Source organism: Lissotriton helveticus, chromosome 8 (genome assembly GCF_964261635.1).
Source record: "Lissotriton helveticus chromosome 8, aLisHel1.1, whole genome shotgun sequence".
In the NCBI taxonomy this organism is placed as follows: Eukaryota; Metazoa; Chordata; class Amphibia; order Caudata; family Salamandridae; genus Lissotriton; species Lissotriton helveticus.
Genome location: NC_136069.1, coordinates 428,346,497 through 428,372,343, shown reverse-complemented (window position 1 = coordinate 428,372,343; position 25,847 = coordinate 428,346,497). Strand labels below are relative to the sequence as shown.

The following is a 25,847-nucleotide window of genomic DNA, read 5'->3' as shown; positions in this document are numbered from 1 at the left end:
GCTGCCCCCGCTGTCCCTCACCCCCAGCATGACCAGCGTGACCAATCCAGCTCCCCTCCTGCCTCCCAGCTGTCCAGCACTCCCCGACCCCTACTTAATGGCGGCCGCTTGCTGCAAGTCTGTCTTCACCCGTCTGCGACCAGACTGCGACCAGCGCCAGGAACCCTGGACCTCTGCCCCGCCAACGCTATGATCCAGCAGCACTCCATGCACTCAACCCAGGCCGCAACAACAACTGCAAGCTAGCATCACCAGCCGACACCCATGGACCCTTCAGCTGTCACCGCTGCCGGCACACCTGCAGCACCGCCAAGAACACAGATCAGCACAACCCGCCCACAAGAACACAACCGAACCAAAGACCCTGCAATGAACCCTTCTCAATGTCTGATCCCTCCACAAACATGCCACCGAAATCTGGGACCTCCTCAACAGCACCATCCCGGACGTAGCGTTTTTCATTGAAACCTGGACCAACACCACCTCGGGACCGGACATCGACATCGCCATCCCCCAAGGATACAAGATCTCCAGGAAAGACTGCCCCACCCGCCTGGGCGGAGCAATCGCCATCGCCCACAAATCTACCCTCTGACTGGATCCGCTCCTTCCTCTCCGGCAGAATGCAGCAGGTCAGACTCCCCCCTTTCCTCTCGAACCCTATACCTACCACCTACGGAGATAACCAGGGCTCCTCCCTCAGCCCAACGCTCTTCAACGTCTACAAGGCTCCACTCGCCCCCATCGTCAGAACCTATGCACTCAACATTGTGTCATATGCAGACGACACCCAACTCATCCTCTCCCTATCCAATGAGCCCAACACCACCAGACACAACTTTCGAGAAGGCATGGAAATCGTCGCCAAATGGATGAAAAACAGCTCCCTACAACTAAACACCAAACAAATCATGGTTCCAAACCCCGACACCTGGAGCGACACCTGGTGGCCCCCCGCCCTGGGAAACCAGCCAACCCCCACGGACCACGCACTCAATCTGGGAATCATCATGGACTCCGAGCCCAAATGGACCGCCAGATCAACTCCGTCTTGTCTTCCTGATTCCACACCCTCCGCCTCCTTCGTAAGATCTTCAATGGATCCCCCTTGAACACCGAAAGACCGTCACTCACGCCCTGGTCACCAGCAGACTCGACTACAGCGACACACTCTATGCCGGAATAAACAAAAACCTCACCCGCAAGCTACCGAACATCCAGAATGCCAGCGCAAGACTGATCCCCAACCTGCCAAAACACTGCCACATCCCCCAGCACTTGCGCACACTCCACTGGCTCCCCGTCGAGGCAAGAATCACCTTTAAGATGCTCACCCACGCACACAAGGCCCTGCACGGCACCGGACCAGCATACCTGAACAGCCGACTCAAATTCCACACACCCCAAAGGACCCTACGATCAGCCCAGCTCTCCTACGCCATGGTCCCCCGCACCAGAAAGACCAGATCAGGAGGCCTCTCCTTCTCCTTCCTCACAGCCAAAGCATGGAACACGCTTCCGCTCCCCCTCAGACAGACAACATCGCTCCCCATCTTCGCCAGAAACCTCAAAACCTGGCTCTGCGACAGACCCCCTCCTTGATAGAATGGAACCTGCACCCCACCCCCCCCCCCCACCCCTAGCACCTTGAGACCCTTACGGGTGAGTAGTCACACTTTAAAAAAACCCTGATTGATTGAATGATTGATTGATTGATTGATTGATTGATTGATTGCAAGGGGCAGGGAGGGGGGAGCTAGGGGAGTGGCCTGTGTGGCAGGTGAGGCACTCACCGACTCCCATTGCTGCTGCTCTTTCCGGGAAACAGCCATAGCGATTCGTCAATTTGGAAAACGTTGCATTTTCCAGCCGTTACCTGGTTGTTGAAAATTAGCTCATGTTTGTGCTGCAGAACACCCATTGGTTCATGTTAAGTCATCGAGTGTACACGTAGTTTATGGCAGGATGGCCATCAGCTTTCACAGTGATGGCAATAGATTTTCATTAATATCCTCAGTGATTGGTATGCCCACTGAGACTCAGGCGTTTTGTATTATACTTTTTTATTACATTTTAACAACGCATATGCCTTTCCCAAACATGCCTTTACAACGAGATTTTCATGGTAAAGGCAGGTGTGGTAAAGGCATATGTGTTGTAGCAATATTCATTGTAAAAGCATGCGCGGTAATGGCACATCTGTAGTATAAACAGCGTGGTAAAGACATGCGTGATAATTGCATACGTGGGACTGCCATACAACCGTGACTGATGTTAATTTGGGTAGTTATGCAAAATCCTATAATTTGTAGAGAAATGGATATAGCCTTCGGGGAATTCACAAGGTAAATTGCGGCCTCCCTAGGATTAGCTTGGTGGAGGAAATCCCATTGATGGACTCTGCTACAGATTAACACATACTTCAAAAATCACAAACGTGCTTCATTTACTATAGTTTGGTACAAGGCAGTGCAGCAAGCCTTCTTGATATGCTGTTGTGCATCATTATAAAAAGGGCAGGAATACACTGTATATACTAGATGTGGTGCAATCCTGTCCATTACCCCTGCTTCGGTGCACACACAGCAGCCGTGTGACCATGCAAACACCCTTGCGTCATGTTGCAAGGGTACCTGCGTTGTGAGGATGATTGTTTTTGTGCAGGAAGGAGCACCTTCATGCACAAAAAGCATTGATAACATTTTCCTCTTTCTATGCATGCTGCATAGGAAGAGTAAAAACGAGGAGAAATAAAAGTATTTCTCCTCGTTGTTCCACTCCTAGGGAGGTGTAGGATTCTGAAGCATTCCACAGCTTTACAAGAGTTGGAAATCTGGGAATATGTCAGGTTCCATGATGTTGCTTGGGAACACCCACAGAACGCCCCTTTCACGCAGAGTAATGTGTCAAAGGGGCATATATTTACAAGGCCATGAAAAGTCACACAGGGTGACTTTACGTGGTCTTGTAAATATCGGCAAGCCTAATGCACTGAGGTGCATCAAAAAAAGTGACACACTGGCAGTGAAATAAGCTTGTAATTGAGACCCAAAATGTGCCATTACTGCCCAACTCGAAGTCAAGCCATAGGTCACTTTCTCTAACTGGAGCATCTTATGGCATCCCTGCTTGTGGTTATCCTGCTACTCCAAGTTCTTGTTTCTCCTTCGCCTCCCTGCTTGTGGCCTTCCTGTGACTCCTACTTGTTTGTGCTTCACCTTTGGGTCCATAATGGTACTTTTTGGGTGCCCCCATTCTTGTGTCCATCTTTCGCCTGCCTACTTGTGTAGCTCCTGTGCTTTGCCACTTTGTGCCCCCCTCTGTACTTTCCTGCTTGTGATACTACTACATTTTTGTTTTGCTCTCCTGGGATCCCCCTACTGTAATCCCCATTTGTTGCGCACTTTTTCCTTGCCAAAGCCCTTGCACTCCTCCTTCTCCACACTTGCCGCAGCACCCTTTTCCACACTCATATTGTGTGTCTCCCCACCAGCTTTACTCCCTGCCTCCAACACTTACATCTCCTTGCCCTCTCATTCCCCTGTGCATCTATGCATACTCATATGTTGGGTGCTCAAAGGAGATCTTCCAGCTGGCATCACCGTTCCAACTGACCCTTGTGTCCTATGTTCTATTCCAACAGCCTCCCTCCTCTTGCCATGAGCTTGAATATACCTAACATGGCTTCAAAAGTGTACATGAGTGGTCAGCACACTCTCCAAACCCTTGAGGGGTTAATGTAGGTTTTAGAGAGAGGGTCGGGAAGAGTCAAACCTCATGAATTTGTATATTCTTGTAAGTGTTCTACCCACAGAGATGCTTTTCACACTCTGTAATATCCCTGTGAGCAGGCATTGTAACATTACAACTCAAATGTAATATGTGGGATAAAGTAACACCAAATGTACATTATATTGCAAGTCACGGAGGTGTTCCATGACAATTTTGAAGCATGAGGGAGGCAAAATACCTAGTTCTGAGAGGAGTTGCAATATCCTTTTTTTATACACAGTCGGTTTGTTGTTTCATTATATTGCAAGGGATTTATGATGCAAACGTGGGTTTGACAGTGTGAGGGAGGACAACACTAAATAAATCAGGTAATTGCTGACAGAATCCTACATACTGGTCCCCGCTTGCTGTTCCTTCCCACATCAAGTCTGTAATGTTGGTTTCCACCCTCCTTAATCCCAAGCATTATAATTACTACTATACAGTGTTTGTAATTTTAAAATAGGAATATAGTGTCATGTATGAAATAGCTCAGTGCGATATTTGACACCTTCAGCCAGTTCTGGCTTTTTAGCTAACAAGCCTTTGAGCAATAGAATTTTAAACCATTATTTTAATTATTAAAACTAAAGCTTCAAGAACAGAATGCAATCAGAGATGTTTTACTGCATGGGCAAAGTGGGCTCTGGCCCAGGGCCCCAGCCTTTCAGGGGGCCCCCTGACAGAGTCAGCTCCCTTCTCCAGAGTTTTGCCCCAATGACCTTGAGTATTTCTTAAACAGATTGTTTTAAATACTGTTTTCCTTTAAATTATTTTTGATGTACCTGATGTTTGAGAGTCTAGTACAGTCATTTTACAGAGAAATGTTGTGTTTATGTTCCATGCAATATACATAAAAAAAATTCTTGTAGATCAATACAAGGCCTAACATATGAGAAATGGGAGGGCATCACAGAGATTATTTGCAGTAATATTGGTGAACTTCTGCTGTGTTACAATATTGAAAACACAAGTAACTATCTATTATATTACACGTAACTGAATATTAGATGTAAATACATTTATGAGCTGTGTGAAAACAGGGATGCAGCACTTCTTAGTGCGCCCTTCTTGCGACATGATGGATGAATCATATTTACTGTATGACGCATCATGTCGCAAGGAGTTACAGATACCTCAGTATTCCTGACATATCTATAGGTGCAAAAGTGATGCATTGCTGGGGTGTATCTGAAAATAGACGCAACACCAGCAATGTGTCCTTTCACGTGGGGTAAGCCCCATGTGAAAGGCCCTGCATCAGCCTTAAGCCTGCTGTGAGGCAGGTGTAAGATATTGACACAATGGCTTCCTAGAAGTGACGCACTGAGTTCTCATAAATTTCAATGCACCACTTCTACAAGGCTTTTTGCGTGGGAACACCCGCCCTGTATACGCTATACCTGGTGCAGGTATAATGTGGTGCAGGGGTTTACAAAGTGACGCATATGCCTAGATGCGTCACTTTGTGAATAGGGCGCAACATGGCACTTTTTTTACGCTGCCGGTGCATCACAAAAAGTGACGCACTGGCGGCATAAAAGTGAAGCAAGGCCTCATAAATAAGCCCTTAGAATTTGGACAAGTGTTCCTTTGCACTGTCAGTGCGTAATAGACCCATCAGTTATTAAAAAGCCAGGTTTTTAAGTACTTCCTGAAAGAGAGTAGTTCTGTGGTTAGTCTCAGACTCAGGGAGTCTATTCCACAATTTTGCACCTAGAAAGCCGAGGGATCTGCTTCCAGTGCACGACATATTTTAGGCATGATGGCCAGGTTGGCATTGGAAGATCTTAGCGGTCTAGATGTTGTGTAGCGAATAATGCGCTTATTTAGGTAGCCGGCTCCTAAGCTGTGGAAACCTTTAAAGAAGATGGTCATTACTTTGAATTCGATCCGTTCTTTTATGCGGAGCCAGTGTAGAGACTTAAGGATAGGGGTCATACTAGATCTGGGGTTAGGTCTCGGGATGGCTCTGGCTGCCACGTTTTGTACCACTTGTAGGCGCTGGATAAGGGATTTGGGGAGACCGAGGTACAAGCTGTTGACATAGTCAAGCTTTGATGTCACCAGAGCCTGCACCACGATCTTTCTGCTCTCAAGCGTTAACAGTGGCAGGAACTTCTTTAGCATCCAAAAGTATGCCAAATCAAGCACCAGTTAGATTGTTGATTTGAAAGCGCTTGGAGATTGTCTTTTCTAAGACAACTCCTATGTTTTGGAATTTTCTCCTTTTCCGCGGAAGGCAGATCTTTTGGCCACCAACAGCTACAGTCAGGCATTTCTAGATTACCAAAGAAAACAACTTCAGTTTTTTCCCTACTGCACTTCAGCTGATTGATCTTAAGCCAGTTAAAAACCCTTGTGAGGCAAGACCTAATCATTGCCCTGTCAAAGTCAGTTCCTTTTTCACATGTAAAAATCAGCTGAGTGTTATCAGCATAGGAAAAAATTCTGGGCCCTCTTCCTCTACCAGAAATGTAAGGGGGATAGATATATATTAAAAAGGGTAGGACTGAGAATGGAGCCCTGAGGGACACCTACATTCATGGCCAGAACCGGGGATGAGAAAGGGAGGAGCCAGATGTCCTGAGATCTATTTGCCAAGAAGGATGACATCCATGTTAAGGAAGTCCCCCCTAGGCCGATGTTAGCAAGTCTCTCCAGGAGCCTCTCATGTGGGACCGTATCGAAGGTCGCCAACAGATCGAGCAGTAACGGAACAGCCTTGCCTCCCTGGTCTAGCTTACCCTTGAGAAATTCAGTCACTTCCAGCAGAGCGGACTTCGTACTATAGTTATCCCTAAAACCGGATTGGGACTCACGAAGGAGCTTCCCACCTTCAATGTGTTTTTGGAGGGCCTTGTTTACATGTTTCTCTCATACTTTGGAGAGGGTCGAAAGAAGAGTGATTGGCCTGTAGTTGGCAGGGTCCGTCGGTTTGGCGTTAGAATTTTTTATCAGTGGAAGAATATTATCATTCTTCCATAATTTCGACATGTTGCCTGAGGAGAGGGAAACATTAAAGAGCTGGTTTACCGTGAGGTTTATTGTGGGAGCTAATAAGTTCAGGATATTCGCTGAACATGGGTCGGTAGGAGAGCCAGACTTAATGCTTTGGAGAAGGGTCAGTGACTCTTCAAGCTGAAACTCAGGGAAAGCTAGTTAAGATGGAGGATCCAAGAGGTGAAATTTGCTATTAGAACTAAGGTAGAAGGCCAGTTGTTCCTCTGAGATATTAGTGAAGGCTTGTTGGATCACGGAGCTCTTTTTGTGAAAGAATTGAGCTATTTGCTTAGACCATTCTTCCATGCATGGCCCTTCCTTTGTTCTGGCTTTCGGGGCGGTAAAGGATTTAAATATGATCAATATTTCCTTACTCTTATTTTGGGCATTTTCTATCTTGGTTTGAAAGACGTTTTTCTTGGCTGCCTTCCCGAGAATGTAATGAGCTTTTAAGGTGTCTTTATACACCTTCCTGTCCTCAAGTAGCTAGGATTTACACCAGTTCCGTTCCATTTTCCTACAATTTCTTTTGCTAGATCTGGGGTAATCGTTAAACCATGGAGCTGGTGGGGCCGACCTCTTTGAGAAGCGGGAAACAACCAGTACCACTGCACCAATGTAGGTTCAGCGCCATGAATCTATTGAGAGGGCGTCCGAGTCGGGGCAGCCAGACAGCTTCGGTGAGGAACAACCGAGGGCATCTGCTAACATTGGGATGGATATTTCATGTAACATCCTGTAATTAGGGACCCTCTGCCCTGCGTTAGCCCGAGGGACTTTGGCAGAGTTGGGAATGACAAATTTTATTAGGAGATGGTCTGGGCAGGTAATAGGAAGAGGTAGGCTTAATGACATGTCAAAGTTGTGAAAGATTTGGTCTAGGGTATGGCCCTTCTCATGGATGGCTGAAGAAATAGATGGAAACATGTTGCAGGCCTGCAGTGTCTCCAACAAGGAAATTGTTTGAGGGTCTTTTCCATTGTCCATATGTGTATTGAAATCTCCCAAAATAAGGCAGTTGTATTTGAAGGCCAGGGAGGTAGTGGCTGCATTAGGCGTAGTAATAACATTTCCAATTACACAGGGAGGTCTGTAAATCAGAAAAACAGCTATGCTATGATGGGGGGTAAGGTACAGCAGAAGCCTAAGGACTCTGCGCCCTCAATGTTTTCCATTGGGATGGGAGACCAGTCTTGTTTTTGATTGTAATCGATCTCGACACCGCCCCCTTCCCACTCGGTCGGCCCCTCCTAAGGATTTTATAATCTATAGGGATGGCCGAGGTGATAGTAGGGTTGGAGGCTTCAGACAGCCAGGTCTCAGTGAGAAATAAAAGATCAGGCTGTTCGTCTAAAAGTAGTTCATAAATGTGTGGTTCAAGCTTTTGCATAGAGCAACAATTCAAAAGGGTCCCTTTAAGTCCTCTGTTTTCTTATTGTTTTTACACGTATTGTTGCGTGGAAGGATCTTGGGTGCGAGTTTCCTGGGCTGGAGGACAGATCAGTTGCACTTATTGCATCAAAAGTCTACCTCCAAGCTCGGATCAGTCACTGTACATGGACATAATAGTAGCCGCCTAAGGCTAAGCAGTTTTTCCCTATTGTAATATAGTGGAAGAAACTCACAGGTGGGGAACTGGGCAGCATGGCTGGCGCCGATTGCCTCTGGGCTCAGACTAGCTTGCCTTTGGCGTGCCTTCGATGCGCCAGCGGCGCACATCCGTTTGCATCTGGAATATATAGCTTAACGCCTATGATGCAAACTGAATTGCTAACACAGCTAACGAAGCAGAAACTGATTGGGCGGAAGTGAGGAGCCCAATAGTAGCACCAGCCCTCTGCACACTAGGCGTATCAGCTGTGGCGGACCAGGACTGGAGGAAAAGCGAGATGCAAATCGGAGCAGCTAAGGAGGTGTAAGCAAGCAGAATCAAGTAAAGTGCAAGTGCGCGTACGTAGGAATTTTTTTTTAAAGCACCTAGTAGCAGGGCAGGAAACACTAAATACCATAGCTGACAGCTGCGCACTTCCGTTTACATCGGGAATATATAGGCTAATGTCTATGATGCAAACTGGATTGCTAACGCAGCTGAAGAAGTGGAAACTGCGTGGGAAACAGGGGCTCAAATTGGATCATACATTCAAAGCTGTTCTGAACAGGGGCCCCCGAAATATGGTTGGCCCAGGGCCCCCAAAATACTTAAGATGTCCCTGAATGCAATGTACTGCTGTCTAAAAACTCAGGACTGGCTAAGGGTGTCACACTTGGCAATAGGTAACTTGTCAGCTATAAGTATGTCTGCCACCAATATTCCCCAAATACCTCTCACATATTATGTTTTTGTTGCACCGTCCATTTAAACATTGTGGGACCTATTCACAAACTTCGTTATGTAGTATGTTTAGTAGTACTACAACTAATGTACTACAAAATGCTATTCACAAAACGTACTATATGTGGAGGTCTTTGCCTCTGCGTTTCCTACCCCAGCTCTTTTTTGCAGAGATCTCTGCAAAAACTCATGAGAGCTCCGCACATGTAGGTATACGTTTTAGTATTAAATTTGGGAGGGACAGGGGAGTGGCTGCATAATATATAATGCTTATTACTAAAGGGGAGGGTTCTGGTGGGAGTATGGAGGGGAAGGTTTGAAAAGAGTTTAGGTAGGACAGGCACCCTCCCACCAAAGGTTAAGGCCCTTCCTATTCACAAACTGCACTTCTCAAATGACTAAAAGTTCCTAGAACAGTAGTAAATGTACTCCAGCACAGTGCTGGAGGTCAGCACCAAACATGGCCAACCACTGATACTTCATAGAAAATAATGGAAGTAGGGACTAAAAATAGTGCCCCGTAGGAAACAATGTTAAAATAAATTAAGTGATTTAAGCTTTTTAAAAATATTTAACATTTTATTTCAGAGTTAAAAAACAGTATTTTACAATTAAAATATTGCAATTATATTTTTATATTTAAAATAAATGTAACAAATAAAAAAATCTAAATTAGTTCAAATTAATTCTAAACATAACATTAAGTAACTTTACATAATAATATAATGTATATAAAATTGTATTTCAGGTTGTGTTCTTTTAAATATATATTTAAAAAATAATTTAATTTAATATATTATTTAAATATTAAATTTAAAATTAAGTTTACTGCACTAACGTCTTTTTTAATTTGCACTACTTACAAAATAAATATATAAAATTCATTAACATTTACAATGACAATATATATTTTTTTATAAAGTAAACTTTAAACCCGTTCCCAATACTTTCCCGTAGGAAGATCTCTGCCCGATTGCAGAGGTCTCCTCCAAGTGTGCGGAACATCAAATACAGTCATAAAGTCACCACTAGTAGTAACTTTATGGTCATATTACATTTTTTACTGAATCCACCCCGTGTTTCAGGGGCTGGTGTCATGTGAGTCTACACTTTTGAATAACTTAACACTTGTAAATGATGAATTACCAAAAGTAGTTACTCAAAAGTGTAAGAGTAAACTTACACATGTATATTTACTAATATGTAAGTTTTACTTTGTGATCAACCCACTAACCATTTTTGGGTAAGAAGACCCACAGAAACACATACTTTTGAGAGCCAGGAGCAGTGTGTTTTGGAAGGTTAGACATGCGCAGTGGCGGCTGGTGACATTTGAAAGTGGTGAGGCGTAAATGTTCAGGATGAGTGACTGGTAGCGAATGAGCTGACTGCCATAAGAAAGTTTCAGGGGGTTCTCCCCCACAAAAATTTGGGGAAAAAGAGTGGGCAAATGATTCATTTTCAAGCAAATTAGAGAAAGCAAGTAGGTTAATAAAGCGCTATATAAAACTGCAAAATAAACCTGTTTTTGCAATATGTAAAGCCTTTAGATATATTTCAGTAAGTTCTAATTGACACATGATTACATGCAACACTGTCGCTGCCATTCATTCCTGTCCAACTTCTTGAAAGTAAAAAGCCATTTCAGTTCCGCATCTTATGTTGGCAATGTACACATGATAGTATACAGAACGGATGATAACTTTAAATTCCCTGGCCTGGTCAGAAGTCTAGCATCAAAGGAAAGGCTGGGGCCTCCTGGGATTTTCTTTCCAAAAGTTTACATCACACAGACTGCAACCTGAGTCTATACATGATTTTCCCATTGCCAATCTGCTTTGCTGTACACACTATCAGGCCCCTTGTTCGTGCCCTCACAAATTACCTCAATGTGTTGCTTGCATGGGAGGGGGTGAAAAGACTGGTCCCTCAAAGCCATTTGTCAGGCTATAAACACTGAGCTCAGGATGTACATGGGCTGTAAACTACGTTTTACATTTGTGGAATGCATAGAGGCAGATGTCCAAGTCGAAAACCTTTCATGTAAACAATTCTGTTTTTAGTGCCCATATTGCCCCCATCATATTGCACATCGAAAAGTCATGAAAATACCCCTGCATGATGCTCTTGCATCATGCTTCATTGCAAGAAACAAACACATTGCCTCTGCACTCTGTTCTCTATTCGGCGCCCCTTTATTATGACCAATGCACAAAACCCCTGGACGATGCTGCTGTCCATTGCCCATACAAAACGTTTTAACCCCATGCGTGCGGGCGGAATTCCGCCCGTACGCTGAGATTTGCGAAAGCGCACTTTACGTGACAAGCTGGGCTCGTCATCAGCGTAGCAGGAGGCTACCTCATGACGAGCCCAGCTCGTCATCAGCGTCGAAGGGGTTAAGTACACTACTCCTTCATTATAACTATTCAACATACCCATGCACAACAGCCCAGTGCACAATAGCTCTGTAAATTACCGTTGGATGTCAAACTTGTACAGTGCTACTGTACATAACATAGCCCTGCACTGTGCCCTGTACATGTATCCCAGCGCAATGCTTTTACATAGACAGACATGAAAAAAAGCACAGTACAATGCCTCAGCAACATGCCTCGGGGCAGAGCCAGTGCAACATGCCCTCTCACAAAGTAATCTCACAGTACCCCCTGCAAGGTATCCCTTCCCATCGCCCCTGTAGAGAGCCTCCTGCATGGATCTCCAGTTCGCAAACACTTACTTAGGGTGTCTGCGCACGGTCTCTCACTGGAAGCTGCACAGATGACGGCTGGCAGTGATGAACGCTGGCAGGGGCATGCACAGTGACACTATGTTTGGTTAAAGTGCCATACTTGTCTGAGGTGTCCCAGGATCCCTAGGCAGCTGTGTGTAGAGCCCTCTTTTTTTATAGAAGCACCCTAGGTGCACACGTGGCTGCCAGTGATCGGTGTGCAATGCACATGACAATAATGGCCAGGTACCAGGGCATATATGGGTGCCACGGGTGCCAGCTGCAGAAAAGGGCTGTGCACACCTCCCACATTACACAAACAGCACATAAGGGAGATATGTGGCCTAGTTCTAGTGAAAGTGCCCACAGAGGAACAAGGAAACATTGATGCTAATCATGGCTTCCTCTCTTGAGCAAGATATATGATCCTGGGCAAATAATTTTATCTCAGCGCTCTCAGCTGTCACAATTAGATGATTGGAAGCAGGCTAAACAACTCTTGTTGTGTAAATAAATGAACATATCTACAAGAAATAAATCACTTTTGTCATACCACATAACATTACATGTAGATTTTGACACAGCTGTTTGCACACATTACAGACAGATGACACACGCTTGTGGGTTTCTCTGTGTGCAAAAAAGGTACAACACACAAGCGTGTGTTCTCCCTCAGCCTCCAAGGTCCCCCGTCCAGGTGCGCCACAGGAAGAGGCATCCAGTCCTTACCCTCACCTTCTGCTACCCCTCCCCCTCCTCTGTCCTGCTGACCTTGAAAGGTGGGAAGTGGTTGATTGAGTTGGCAGAAAGCTCAGGCCACGCAAAAAATATCTATTAAAAGAATGCCATAAAGGAGCTGTGTCAGACACAGAGAATGGACCATGCTCATGCTGTATATATCGAAATAGATTGGGACTATGTACTTTATTTGGCAAGCTAACGAGACACAAATTGCAATTTGCGCGCACACAGACTCAGCTCCACCCAAACCTGCTGGCTGTAATTTAGATATCTCCGCAGTGTCGAATCCTGCAGAACAATTATTGTGAACATTTTAAGCGAGCAGGGGTCCAGATACTGAAGGAATAAAGCGAGCCATTAAACAGAGATAAGGGTGGAAGTGAAGGGCACAGTTGGATGACGTGTTGCGTTTTATAAACAGGCTGGAAACCTACCCATGACTCGTCGAAGAAATCCCAACGTTGATTTCGCTGCCTTGGTCTGGAATCATCTTACTTTTTCAGGGGTCAGCTAGCAGGCCGTGACTGGAAGACACGCATTCTTCGCCTGGTAACAGCTCTGTTTCCGGAGGAAGGGGGAGCGCGTGCCATCACTCTCCTGTGACTCTGGTGTTCTTGTTGTAGCAGTCCTGTCCACGCCAGGGCGTGGTGACGTCCCAACAGCGCCGGCCAATCACGGAGTTCATGGAGCAGGGCTAATACTGCCCATAATGAGACCCGGCTCCCCCGGGTCTCTGCCTGTGTGAGTGCAAGGAGAGGAGGAGGAGGGAAGGGGCTACTGCGTGTGTGCGCATGCGTGGGCAAGTCATAAAAATGACTTGTCCTAAATGCGCACACACTGCTGCTGCCCCCTGCCCTCCCTGCCACGCTGCTGCTATCTGCTAGCCCAGCCTGCCACTCACAGCCGCAGGCCCGCCCACCCACACCCTTCCGCGATGACGTCACTATAGTTAGTGACTCCGACCGACCTCAAGGCTCAAAATAAATGCATTATGACTCGGTAATTGGTATGTATGCAGTGACGGTCGTCCATGGTTAGTGGGGCAACGCCCCAACGCCCCCAATGGACGAACCGCCACATGCGGCCTGTAACACACAAGGCTCTTGCATCTCAAATACAGGAATGGAAACAATTTTTGTAATTGAACCAGCCTCTAAAGCTGGGGACAATGGACCTTTTGGTTCTTGAAGGCATTCAATTTCCCATTCTAGAGTATCAGAATTCCTCAAATCCACCAGTTTGGCCCACAATGAGATAACAACGCATCTCCCACCTCACCAACAAATGAGATTTTCTGGAGAGGCATGGCCGGGCCTGACTTAAAGAGGGTCGACAGAAGTGTTTGCCCATATCACTCGTAATAGTCTTTAATTTTCTTGGGAAATCAACAACCTTTTAGGAACAGAACCAATGCAAATGATGGGAAGAAGCCTGGAAAAGGGACGGTCTCAGAGAAAACCCTTAAATTTTCAATAAGCAAGAAGCCAATTGGCTGGAAGGAAATGGTTCTGATTTGACCTTATTTTTCCTGGGACGGAGGGAGTAGAGGTCACAGCCCTGTATGGAAAGGGAGACAGGAAGCAAAAGGCAATTGACTGGAAGTATGTGCTGGTTACTGAACCTTAGTCTTCCAGAGTGAAACAGAACCAGTGACTCTCAACAGCCCTGTAAGGATACAATTATGTAAAAACGAAAGGATTTTGAAGACATAAATACTTTACTTCCATGTTTAATAACAATAAAGCCCACAACCCTCCTGACCAGAACTGCTCATAACCCAAGGACCAGGGGCGTAGCAACCATAAGTGCATCCGGTGCAATGCACAGGGGCCCAGAGATAAGAGGTGGCCTAACTGCAACCTCTCTTTAAGCCCTGAGAAGGGACCTAAGTATCCATGCTGGAGTTCTGAAGCTGAACAAGCATTAAAGATGACAAAGTTTGTTTTTAATCTTAAAACATTTGCTGTGCGTTCAAAGACAGATGTCAAATGTCTGTCTAGTCTTCTGATAAATTGTTTCTTATTCTTTTAACATGGAGACTGTTGTTTACTTTTCTTTTGCTTACTGCAAAGTGAGTGCATGTTGTAAAGCTACCTGCACGAAAATCTTTCTGGTGTGAAATTAAAAGCTGTAGGATGTTGTTTTCTTCTTACACACAACACAATATAAATAACTATAAATGAACTGTAAAAATGTTATAATATAGGTAAACAGGAATGCCCAAACAAAACCCTTTTCCTCACTAGTTCTGAAGTGTATGTCTGTGCAAAGTTAGCGGGCATTTCAATGGAAAATGTGCTGTCGACTACAACACCATGCTTTGGTGATATATTTGTGACAGTGTGCTCCTAAATGAGGCACCATCTACACATTACATCCTTTCCAATCTCTTGCTGAATGGCTGTGGTTCATTTTCAACACTTGTTTTTTTATGTGGTGCTTGAATTTTTCAGAATTCACATGAGTTCAGTGATGTTACATTGATGGCAGCATCACTCTAGCACCGCTCCCTATAAGGGCCATGAGAGCACTTGAAGCACTGGGGGCTTGCTGTTACCTCTGTCTGATTTCTTCAGCTGCAGAAGTTCGACTCCAAGCAGTAAAATGTACTGAATCACCTGCAGGGGCACGATGAAGAACTTGTTGCATGTGCACTGAATGGTTGTTGAGCAATGCACATGCTCATCTTTGTAAACGCAGAGGTCACCATTTGGTCCTGGCTGCCAAACACCAGCAGAGATCAAAGAAGAACTTATGCCCATGCTGCTGGGTGACTTCTGAAGAAAAAACAATTACAGCAATTGCTGTGTTCAACCTGACGGGTAAAGGGCAGACAATGGCAGTTAGTAAAGGAACATAGACTTACTTAGGACAGAGTGATGGAGCTGGGAAAATGAATGATTTGAACATTGTTTCAGTTTAACCTAAAAAAATGCACAGGTAGCTTTAAACAACTTTTTGGTGTCGCTAATGCACAATTTGTCCTTATTAAAACCAGAAGTAGGAATAGTTATCCTTCTGAGAACCATGGAAGTTGACCAGATTCTTGGAAAGCAAGATGTTGCTCTCCAGAGCGAGATACTGAGAGGGGTGGACCTCGAGTAACTGTATACACAGTACTGTAGTAGAGTTGGGTGAGTCAACAAATTCACAGGGTCAGATGAGTTAAGGGTCTGTCTTGGCCCTAGGAACCCAGGCACAAGGTTATCCATCTGAGCATTTTCCATGGAATGCATGCAGAAAGTATTATGCAAAAATATGGTAAAGTGTCTTCAACATTCAATAAAGTATATTTCCTTGACAAGTGCTTTACCTTAGTACATCAGCTCATATCACTGCATTCAAAGTCATTCACTATAAGGGATCATTAGGTCGAGCGTAAGCATACAACCTTTTGTATACTTTAGTATACATATATCTTAGTGGGCCAAATGCCATTCCTTGCTTCTCATTAGTTTGTTTCAATGTCCTTTAAAAATCCTTGCTTACTAGTGGCCAGTCCTGCCTCTTTGTCCCTCCTTTTTCCTCCAAGGAGCAGGAACTTAGTACAATATCATTACGCTTTGTTCTGCTGATCTGCTCGTGGGGGGACTATTTTATTATCTTTTCTACCTTGTGTTACACTGTGGGTGCTCAGACATAGCTGCTTACATTTTATTGCAGCAATCACACTCCAGTTTCTTCCATGTGGCTGGCATTCTTTTGTAGTCTTCCCGAAGGCAGCTCCCAGGCGGGCTTGGAATGCAAGCAATTAATTATTTTCTATTTGCTTACTGTTACCATTGTGGCACTCGAGCTTTAGCTGTTAGCATCGTATGCTAAAGAGGGTTAAACTGATTGTTTAAAAAGTAAAAAAAAAAAAAATTGAAAAAAATGCTGGAATTGCAGGCACAACAGCTATGCACTTTCCGACTGCATTTAAAATGTTATTTTAATTGCTTAGCCTGGGCTGCTCAGTAAGAGTGCCCCTGCATTAAAACATTATGGGCCAGGTGTAGGTGGCTAAATACCGAGCGGTAACACAGAAATCCGCAGAATTTTTGCGTTACCGACTTTGCTCTTGCATTTAAGGAATCACTAATTGCGATTCCTTAAATGCAATGTAGGAAGCACAAAAGAAAGTGCACTTTAGGCTTAAGGAATCGCTAATTACCACCAACCTCAAATTGGTGGTAATTAGCGATTTCCTGTAAAAAAGCACTTTTTTTGCTTTTTTTAAAGTGCCATGTGACACGCATTCATGCCCTTAGGGCACGTATGTGCGCCACATGTGCACATTTCAGGGGTGCAACAGGGTGTCTTTTGACACCCTGGCACCCTTGAAATAGCCCCGCTATTTGCGATTCTTTAATACCGAATCGCAAATTGTGAATATCTTCCCATTCATTCCTATGGGCCTCTTAGCCCATAGGAATGAACGGGAAAGTATTCCTTATTAACGAATCTCAATTTGCGATTCGTAATTAAGGAATTTTAAGGAATCGCTAATATTTTAGCGATTCCTACCTACATTCAATTTAGTGAGTCCTTAATAGCGATTCGGTAAAAATCGCTATTAAGGACTCGCTAAATTGAATTTACCTACATCTGGCCCTAAGTGTTGAGTTTTTTTTTGTTTAGAACCGCCACACCGTGCTTCATCTTTAACATGGTGGCAGTACGCCTTACTTTTGCTCTGCACAGCACACCCAACTTTGGCCGGTGTCTGCACCTTTAAATCCTAACTTCCGTGCTCCAGGGTTGTGACATGACATCCTCTTTCACCACGATGTCCTGCTCTTATTCTAGCAATTTCAATTAGAGTACATGCATCTTCTTACTTTCTCTTTTGTTTATGTTTGTCTTTCCTGAGGAAAGCTCCGTTCACCGCCTTCATGTCCCTGCCATGTTTAAGTTCCCCACAGTACGTTGGCTCCCTTGTCTTTTAGTGGGTTTATTATCGGCATGCTCTCCACACCTACGGGCACCAACCACCCCTCCTATATTTTAATTTGATATTGTGCCAGGCTCCTTCTCCAGCCATTGCCATGTACTTCACCTCCAGATCCCATGTTATCCCTGATTCCAATGGTAGCAGCATTGCTGTGTGTAATATTGTGCCACATAATGTAACACAATGACATTTGGAATACATAAGGGGCGCCCAATTCCAATACCATACATCTCGTTGGCAGCATGTGTTGTGTGTGTGTATATGTATAGCGGGAAACACCCTTTACAAAGCAGTCATTACATTGCAACATCTGTTACATCGCATGTCATTACAACGCAGCCATTACATTGCATGTCACTACAAAGCATGTCATTGCAATGCATGTCAATACAAAACAGGCATTACATCGCAAGTCATTACAACGCATACCATTGCAACCCTTGGTACCCTTTCACTATCCAACACTTACCCTACTGTAGCACACACTGGGGTCAGAATAGTAATTTCTAGCCCTACACTATCCTACACTTACCCTACTGGTGCACTCACTGGACTTAGAATAGTAATTATTACCCCTAAACTATCCAACACTTACCTTAAATGCAATGTAGTGGAATGCGTTGTAAAGGTAGTTTCTCAAAATGCGATGTAATGTCATGCTATGTAAAAGAATGCGTTGCAAAGGATAATGCGATGTAAAAACTGCATTGTAAAGGCATGCATTGTAAATGTATGCGTTGTAACGTCATACATTCATGTATAGCTCCTAGCCTGGAACAGGTGTGCTCGCTGATAGAGTTGAGGCTTACCTCTTCTCAGGAAGCTGGCTCACTTTACAAATGCATGCAATAACGGGGTCACAATCTTTCTTACAGTAATCACCATGGTGAACAGTATCATACTTCAACAAACACACACAAAAGTTTTTACATTGTGATGACTTTGTTCTCCCCGTCACTCACTTAGAGGTGTGCACAAATAATTGGTCCCAGACTCGGATACAATTAAAGCTGAAACCTGTTCTTCTAGCAGGGAATCTGGAGCTTAAAATATCTTTACGTCTATTATTTGAGCTCTTTCGCAGAACGTTTAGCTCTTCCACACTAGTTTGTTGTAACTTGGAAACCAGTGTATCTTCTAGTGCAAGTACTGTACCTTTCCACCAGCTTGATTGTTACCACCTCGTAGAAGTAGAAGTATAAATGCAACAAACACTGACTCACAACAATTCTCCCTAACACACTGCACCATCAAGCACAAATATATCACACTGACATCCCGCTGGTGTAGGCTGGCACACAAAGGGCCCAATTCACAAAACTAACTAAAGACAAAATCCTAAACTTACTACTTTTGGGATTCACAGAAGTTAGGATTTTGTCTTAAGTTTGTCTTAAGACAGACTTAAGACAGACATAAATTAGGATTTTGTCTTAAGTCTGTCTTAAGTTTGTCTTAAGCCAAACTTAAGATAAAATCCTAACTTCTGTGAATACCAAAAGTAGTAAGTTTAGGATTTTGTCTTAAGTTAGTTCTGTGAATCGGCCCCATCGGCACCACACTGCACCATCAAGCACAGAACACCATACCGCTACCCAGTCCATGCAGGCAACACACAAAGGGACCACACAGCACCACCAAGCACAGACATATCACGCCAAAACTTGGCTTCATGCGGTCTAGCACAACAAAACCGTACTCAGCACCACAAAGCACAGACAAACCACACCGTCGTACAGCTTGTGCAGGCAACACACTGCACCATCAAGCACAGACACCCAGATCATGGAGCCTAGCACACAAAGGCATGGTGCACCATCAAGCACAAACACAGCCACTGAGCTTATGCAGGCAACACACAAAGGAACCACACTGCGCCATCAAGCACAGACACACCACAACACTCAACCTGTGCAGGCTAGCAGGCTAGCACCCAACTCGGCCAACATCTCTCAGGCTCATAACAACATCAAGGTCATGTAACCTTGTGCACAAATAGAAATCAGGGAAAGGCACCGGGCGCAGACAGTAACTAATTGTAGCACAGAGAGACAACACACAGACACCCCTCACAGACCTCAGACAACCACATCAGATACCTTGAGAATCCAACACAGACATTTGCTCCATACACAGACATCTGACACACACATTGGAGTCACACACACATCAGACATCAAGATCCAGACATAGAACACTCAACCAGATCCAGAAATCACAATCAGACATAAAAAACGGCACACACATCAGAGTCAGACAGACATTAGAATCAAACGTCAGATCTAGAAAGCACACAAACATCAGACCCACATATCAGACTTTTACACAGAAATGATATACATAGCACAGTCACTCAGACACAAACATCAGATAGACATCGCACTGAGACATTGTGTGTCCACACATTCTCCTTCTAAGACACTCTCCCCAATGAAGGCATGAGGACGTCCCTCACGCCACTTTTGGCTGCTGTCTTCCTGGTCGGGCTCGGAAAGTCTGTCACTGCACCGGCTCTGCCCTGCGTGGGATTTGATCTCCAGCAGAAGCGTGAGGCTGTTTTTGTTTTCTTTTCTGAAACTTCATTCACAGTCTCCCCGACATCAACTGCTGCCCTGAGATTGCGGCTGCCCGAGGCCACGCAGTGGCCATCAGGAGGGCGGCCCCTTAGACACAGAGGGCTTCCCCCCGCCCCTCTCTAGCCCCTCTCCTCCCCCGGGCAGGCGGAGTCCCGAGGGGAGCTAGGAGGAGCTGAGTGGTCACGTCCGGTGCGGCAGGCAGGGCGAGGGGTACTTAAGCCCCCCTCGCCATCTTCTCTGCCTCTTTGCCGCACCGGACGCGTCGTTGTGACCTCGTGTTAGGGACACACATTTTCCTCGCTGCCCTGATGCCGTTAGCTCGTCATGATGACGTGTCGTACCTGGTCTGGCGTCGGTTTGTCCGGTGAGTGTGGGCACTGTAGCTATAGGTCTCTCCACCCCCCTTTTTCCTGCCTGCGGTTCCGTTTGGGAGTCGTGTTAAAAATGGTTTTATTGGGCAGGGGTTGGGGGGGTGTCGCGAACTCCCCTCATGGGCGTGGGTGGTGTTTGTGCGGCGGAGGTTTAGAGGCATCGAGCTCGGGTGTCTGCGTCATGTTTGTGTGGCTCGGGGAGTGCTGCGGTCAGGAAGGTGGGTGTCGGAGTGCCCCCCCCTCCGGTGGCTATTCTTGGGGAGGGCAGCCGGGGCTTTCGGCCAGTCTCTCTCAGCGGCTTGCCCTTGCTGGTACAGAGGGACGCTTTGCGGTGCTGGTGCTGTCCATTGGGGCTTCTGACCTTTCCGGGTACGGTACCTATTAGGAGGGTGGGGGCTGGGCTGTTGTGCTGCCACTAGCCCAGTGGCTTCTATATAGGTATGAGTCCTTCCCGGGCCCCTCCCCCTCTGGCACCATCTTGCTTGGGCGCAGTGGATTTCATTCCAAATGACTTCGGGCGAGGGATCTTAGGAGTTCGGTGGTTCTCCCTTATAACTCCTGGATTCGAACGCGGCCTGCCTTTTTGCCGCTCGGTTTCCACATGCCTGTGATGAGCGAGCAGTGGCTAGCCCGGTGAAGATGCTGCTATGCTCAGCGGATTTAATTACACCGGGGAAGCACGAACGGCCTGTTTGTGCCGGAGCGTCCGTTATTGTCTACGGCTCTTCGGCTAGTGTTTTCTAACTTTCTTCTGATTCCCAGTCCGCCAGTAGGATTGCTGGTAAGTCATGCGCGCGTGGCCCGAGTAGGTTGGGGGCGCGGTTGTGCACTCTCCGCGGACAGAGGTGCAGTTGCTATGAGGGCTCAACGGTATACGGAGCGGGGGAGCCATGGTACAGGCGGAGCAGAGGTACAGTTTTGCTGGCTGGGTTATGGCCTGGTCACAGGAAGTTCATGCCCCACACGGGATTAGGAGGATGTTGATATCCGTGTCATCGGTGGAGTCCGTTCATCCTTGCGCGGCCATTTACTTGCACGGGTCGGGGTGAAGGGTGCAGTAAGTTGTTGTAGCCGAGTGGTTCCGGCGATGGACTGGCAATCCCCGTGCAGGTTTGAATCTAACCTCCCTGCCGGTCCCGCCCTCCTGTTTACTATCTACTTAACTTTAGTGACCTCCGGTCACTGGTTCCATTGCAGCCTTCCATCTGCCAGAGGTCGATATCATTACGGGTTTATAAGTAACCCTTGCGCCCCCCCCCCCCTTTAAAGATCTTGACAACTTTGCAAGTGTACCGAGCATGGGTAGTAGTCGTCATCTCCCGGCTTGTCCCACGTTACTAGTATATACAGTAGATCATATACCTCCTACCATTCCTAGGTGACTCTTGTGTACTCCACTTGTATCACCTCCTTGTGTGACTTTTCATCTTGTACATCGGCCATGTTCGTGTGTATCCTTTGGTAATGCTTGTATCCTTTACTTTGGCTCGGGTGCGGGATACCTTGTGTGGTCTTTGTGGGTTATATGCTGCTTGCCTATAATTTTCTGAAGCACACGTCCTGTGATGCCTGGGGGCATGTGGGGGCGCCATGTTTGGGACCACTGTTGTGAGTCAGCCGGTAGCATGCCTTGCCAACCCGCGCCACCAGGGTAGACACGGAGGCTTTGGAGGACAGGTTTTGCAAGTATGGCCCACGTGGTCTATGGCGTCAGGGTGCGGCCATTTTCTTGGGCAATAGGTTCCATTGGTCCAGCCCACGTGTATGTTGACGTACGAACGCGGCCTTCCAAATGTGGTCGCCATACTTGCAACGAGGCAGCCTGGCAAAGCCGCCTCTTGCCGCTAAACGTATGATGTACGCGGGCCGTTGATGGGGGGCCGCCCTCATGGACTGTACAGTCCGAACTGGTGTGCACGGACCTGCTTCTGGCCGCGCAACACAGACTTCACCGGGAGCGGGATCAGATGCGTTCGCTCTCGAGATTCTTGCCGGCCTTTGCTACTGGGTTGCTGGTTTTCGTGCCGCTCTCTGCGACTCCGCCCTTTGGCCAATTTTCCAGTTTGCTCCCCCCTTGTTCACGAAGCGGCTTTCGGCCCTCGCACCGTATGGTCAGCCCCCCCCCCCCCCTTTTGCTTTGGCCTTTTCGCAGGGCTAGAGGTTTGTCTTATCTAAGACATATGTCCCGTCCCGGGGTGGGGGGGGACTATTCGGATGTGCACATGTGTCTTTGGTAAACGTTCATTCTAGGCATCTGGCCTTACATGCGTCAGAAAGTGCTTCTAGTACACCTCATAATAAATTTCCGTTGTAGAAACACCTGGGTAGGTCGAGTTTAGTACTCCCACCACCAATTAAATTGCAAAAGGGGTTTGAACTGCAGCCTCGCTTTATTACTGGGAACGCACCACGCGCTTATGGCTATATGCATTTTATGAGGCATTACGATTGATAGTATCCGCAATTTTGGTAAATATATCTTTCACTTCTCTGTTTATATAATGTAAGCTTTAGCAGAAGCTCTACATTTTGCTTACGCGCCCAATGCCACTGGAACACTAGTTACATTAAGAGGGTCATCTGTAACACGCTGCTACACACCCTGAGCCTTTTTCTTTAAGCTCTCTTACATGGGACTCGTCTGGTCTTGCCCTTTAGCAGCAGCTGTCTTAACTGTAGCAGAACAATCCTTCTCCCCACATCTCATCTACTATAGGGTAAGCGTAATAAAGTTTACTTAATTGCAGATGAGGAACTAAATTACTAATGCACCAAGTTCCAGTTGCGAACGAATGCTTTCCTAATCCATTTCCACAACATTATACTTATGTTAGGTAATACCGGTTTGCTGAAATAACTTTTCCTGGTTATTATTTCCCATGTACCTGTGTTTTGAAAATGACAAGCAATTTATAAAGATAGGCACAATACGATTTTGAATGAGTACCGACACAGCGCTACTGATGTTCTGATTGGGAGGGTCAGCTGTGACTGTGTTAATCATGAATACCGGTTACTTCTTCTAAGTCTCACCCCATAACGGTTGTGCCTCCCTTTCAAGTGTCCAGGAACAGGTGTGAGTGCACAAGCCTTTAAACGTCACCAGTATTGTTCATTTTGTAGGATGCGACATTATGAATTTCATCAAATTCATTGTCTCCTGAACGCCAATATGTTGCTGTGTTGGGAGTACGGCTTAGTGGGATTTTGACGTTAATGTGCAACATCCTGTCCCACAGGTATCTTGCTATAAGTTGTCCAACCATTACACTATAATATCAGCCTTTTAGGTAGCAAATGACATGCTCACGATCAAATCTCCAAGATATATTGAATATTCTTCCAGCATCATCAGGAGATTCAGCAGAACAGTTATACTGTCTGCGATGGAGGGTTCGAGTTGTTCATTATAGACATTTATATTGAAAGCGATCCTTTTCTTCGATCCCTGCTTCTATTTCTAATAATCTAATACTTTAAGTCTCAATGACCTATCCTGTACCCTGAATATTTTGATACCCTCCAGTTTTATAGAGTATTAGTTGATCCTCTTAATAACGAGTCCTCGAGTTAAGGAGCGCACTAGCACGGCTCACTTGCATACCATTGGTATAGTCTTCCAATTTGTACCACATATATGTTTGTCGATGGCATCGTAATCTTTCGTCAAGTATTTCTCATCTGTAGCATAGTGTCAATTTGGAAATGGGTAATATAATCCTGGTTGGTATCCTCATCTTTTGATCTGTACACCAGTAATTATCATTTCAAAGTGTGTTCGAGGTCGCTGATAGTTATGAAAGGCCCAGCGCCCCTTTTTGTAAATATGCTTTTGGTGACCATCAGTAAACGTGGCTGATTTCCAGCCCCACCAAGAGAATCATTTCTGAGTTCTCTTAACAGCTGGTAAATCACTTCTTGAGCAATTTAATATCGTGAGTCTTCTAGGGACCTACTCCTTCAGGTATTTTACTGGCAGTCCAGGCTCAGGCTGAGGTTGCAACAGTTCCTCCACTTGTATGTGAAATGAGTTTTACACTGCAGGCTGAGGGCCCTACATTCAACTGAGTGGCAGCAGGTGTTCCTAAACTGATAGCACAGCAGTTGGTCTGCCTTCCAGATTCCAGAGCCTTGGATAAACAGACAGACAACAGCAGTATTATGGAAGAGCGAATTGACCATTGTCATATGACCTTTTCTTCTCATAGGTTAAGTTAAACAATAGTGTAGGTCCCGGGCTTGTTCGTATAACAAGACGTTATCTGCATCTCTTGGTTAAGGCCCCAGGAGATTCAAATGTGCATGGGGCATTTGGGCTCCTACTAGCAAAAGGCAAGACCTGGAAGTTGTTGAAATTATCCTAATTTTAGCACAGCCTAGAAGGACTTCCATACAGTCAATCCTTCGCCATGACAGCACAGTCAAGCTAATAACTACTAGAACTGAGAATACAGAATAGCTACCTAGCTACCTGGGCCAGGCTGCACCAGGGAGTATCGCAGTGATGGCGGGATTTAGCTTAGTGCACTGTGTGATGAGGCATGCTCCATTTTACTTGTCTAAGTGTAGTCTTATGCTACAAGTTGCTAATTTTTCCAAGCGCATGCCCTGGCAGGCTCCACTTGTGCATTCACGGCGTTCGGCCACTTTTCTCTCCTCACTTCTCCAGCCTACAAGCAGCGCTTTGTTTTCCTCCTATGTCTGCACCTATGAGCGTTACACATTTGATAGGTATCGAACATACCTTTGGATGAGCCCAGTGAGAACAGCCTTTGGCTGTTTAATACGTGTTGTTGGCCGGGAATGTGGGCCACTTCTCTTAGGGGTTCCGGGGCCACATGTTGGTTCCAACCCTCCCTGCTGGTAGACAGGCCTACCCAGGAACGAATGTTTACGCAGGCTTTAGTGTCACTGGTGCTGGTCAGGTAACGAATCGTTGCTTTAGTAGCACATAGCGGTTACAAGAGGTTAGTAATAAATGTATGTCACTATGAGTTATTACTCTGGTAGAAGATCACTTGACAAGTTGTCAGACTCTTTTACAACAAGATCTCACTGGGAAGACACTTCCACACTCAAGGCAAGTAGAATTACTAGAATGTCTGCCATCAATTATGGGAGAGGGCATGTAGTAGCAGTGGAAGTGTCTCTTTAAGGGGAGATCTTGTTGGTCAGTTTGCAGGCCCACGCCTTCACTTTACTTATGCAGAAGGCGCTTTAGGCCCTCTGTGACTTAGAGTGTTGTGACGCGAGCATGTTAGTTGAGAGAGAGTATTCTCTGTACATCGCAGACTCTTTCCTCTGGGCAACAATGGGAGGACCCTTCCTTAGTAAAGGAGATTTTCATTATTAGGTCTTCTTCAGTTTAGAGAGGGCCTGTAGTTTTGGG

At 45.8% G+C, this 25,847-nt stretch overlaps 1 long non-coding RNA gene across 1 annotated transcript in view; it reads right to left on the bottom strand.

The window, feature by feature from the left end:
• The window catches only part of LOC144771670 (uncharacterized), a 68,343-nt gene extending 55,160 nt beyond the window's left edge, over positions 1 to 13,183 (bottom strand). The window contains exon 1 of the long non-coding RNA XR_013599421.1: positions 13,013 to 13,183. This is a non-coding gene — a long non-coding RNA (uncharacterized LOC144771670). The remainder of the gene's footprint in view (positions 1 to 13,012) is intronic.
• Positions 13,184 to 25,847: the final 12,664 nt, after the last annotated feature.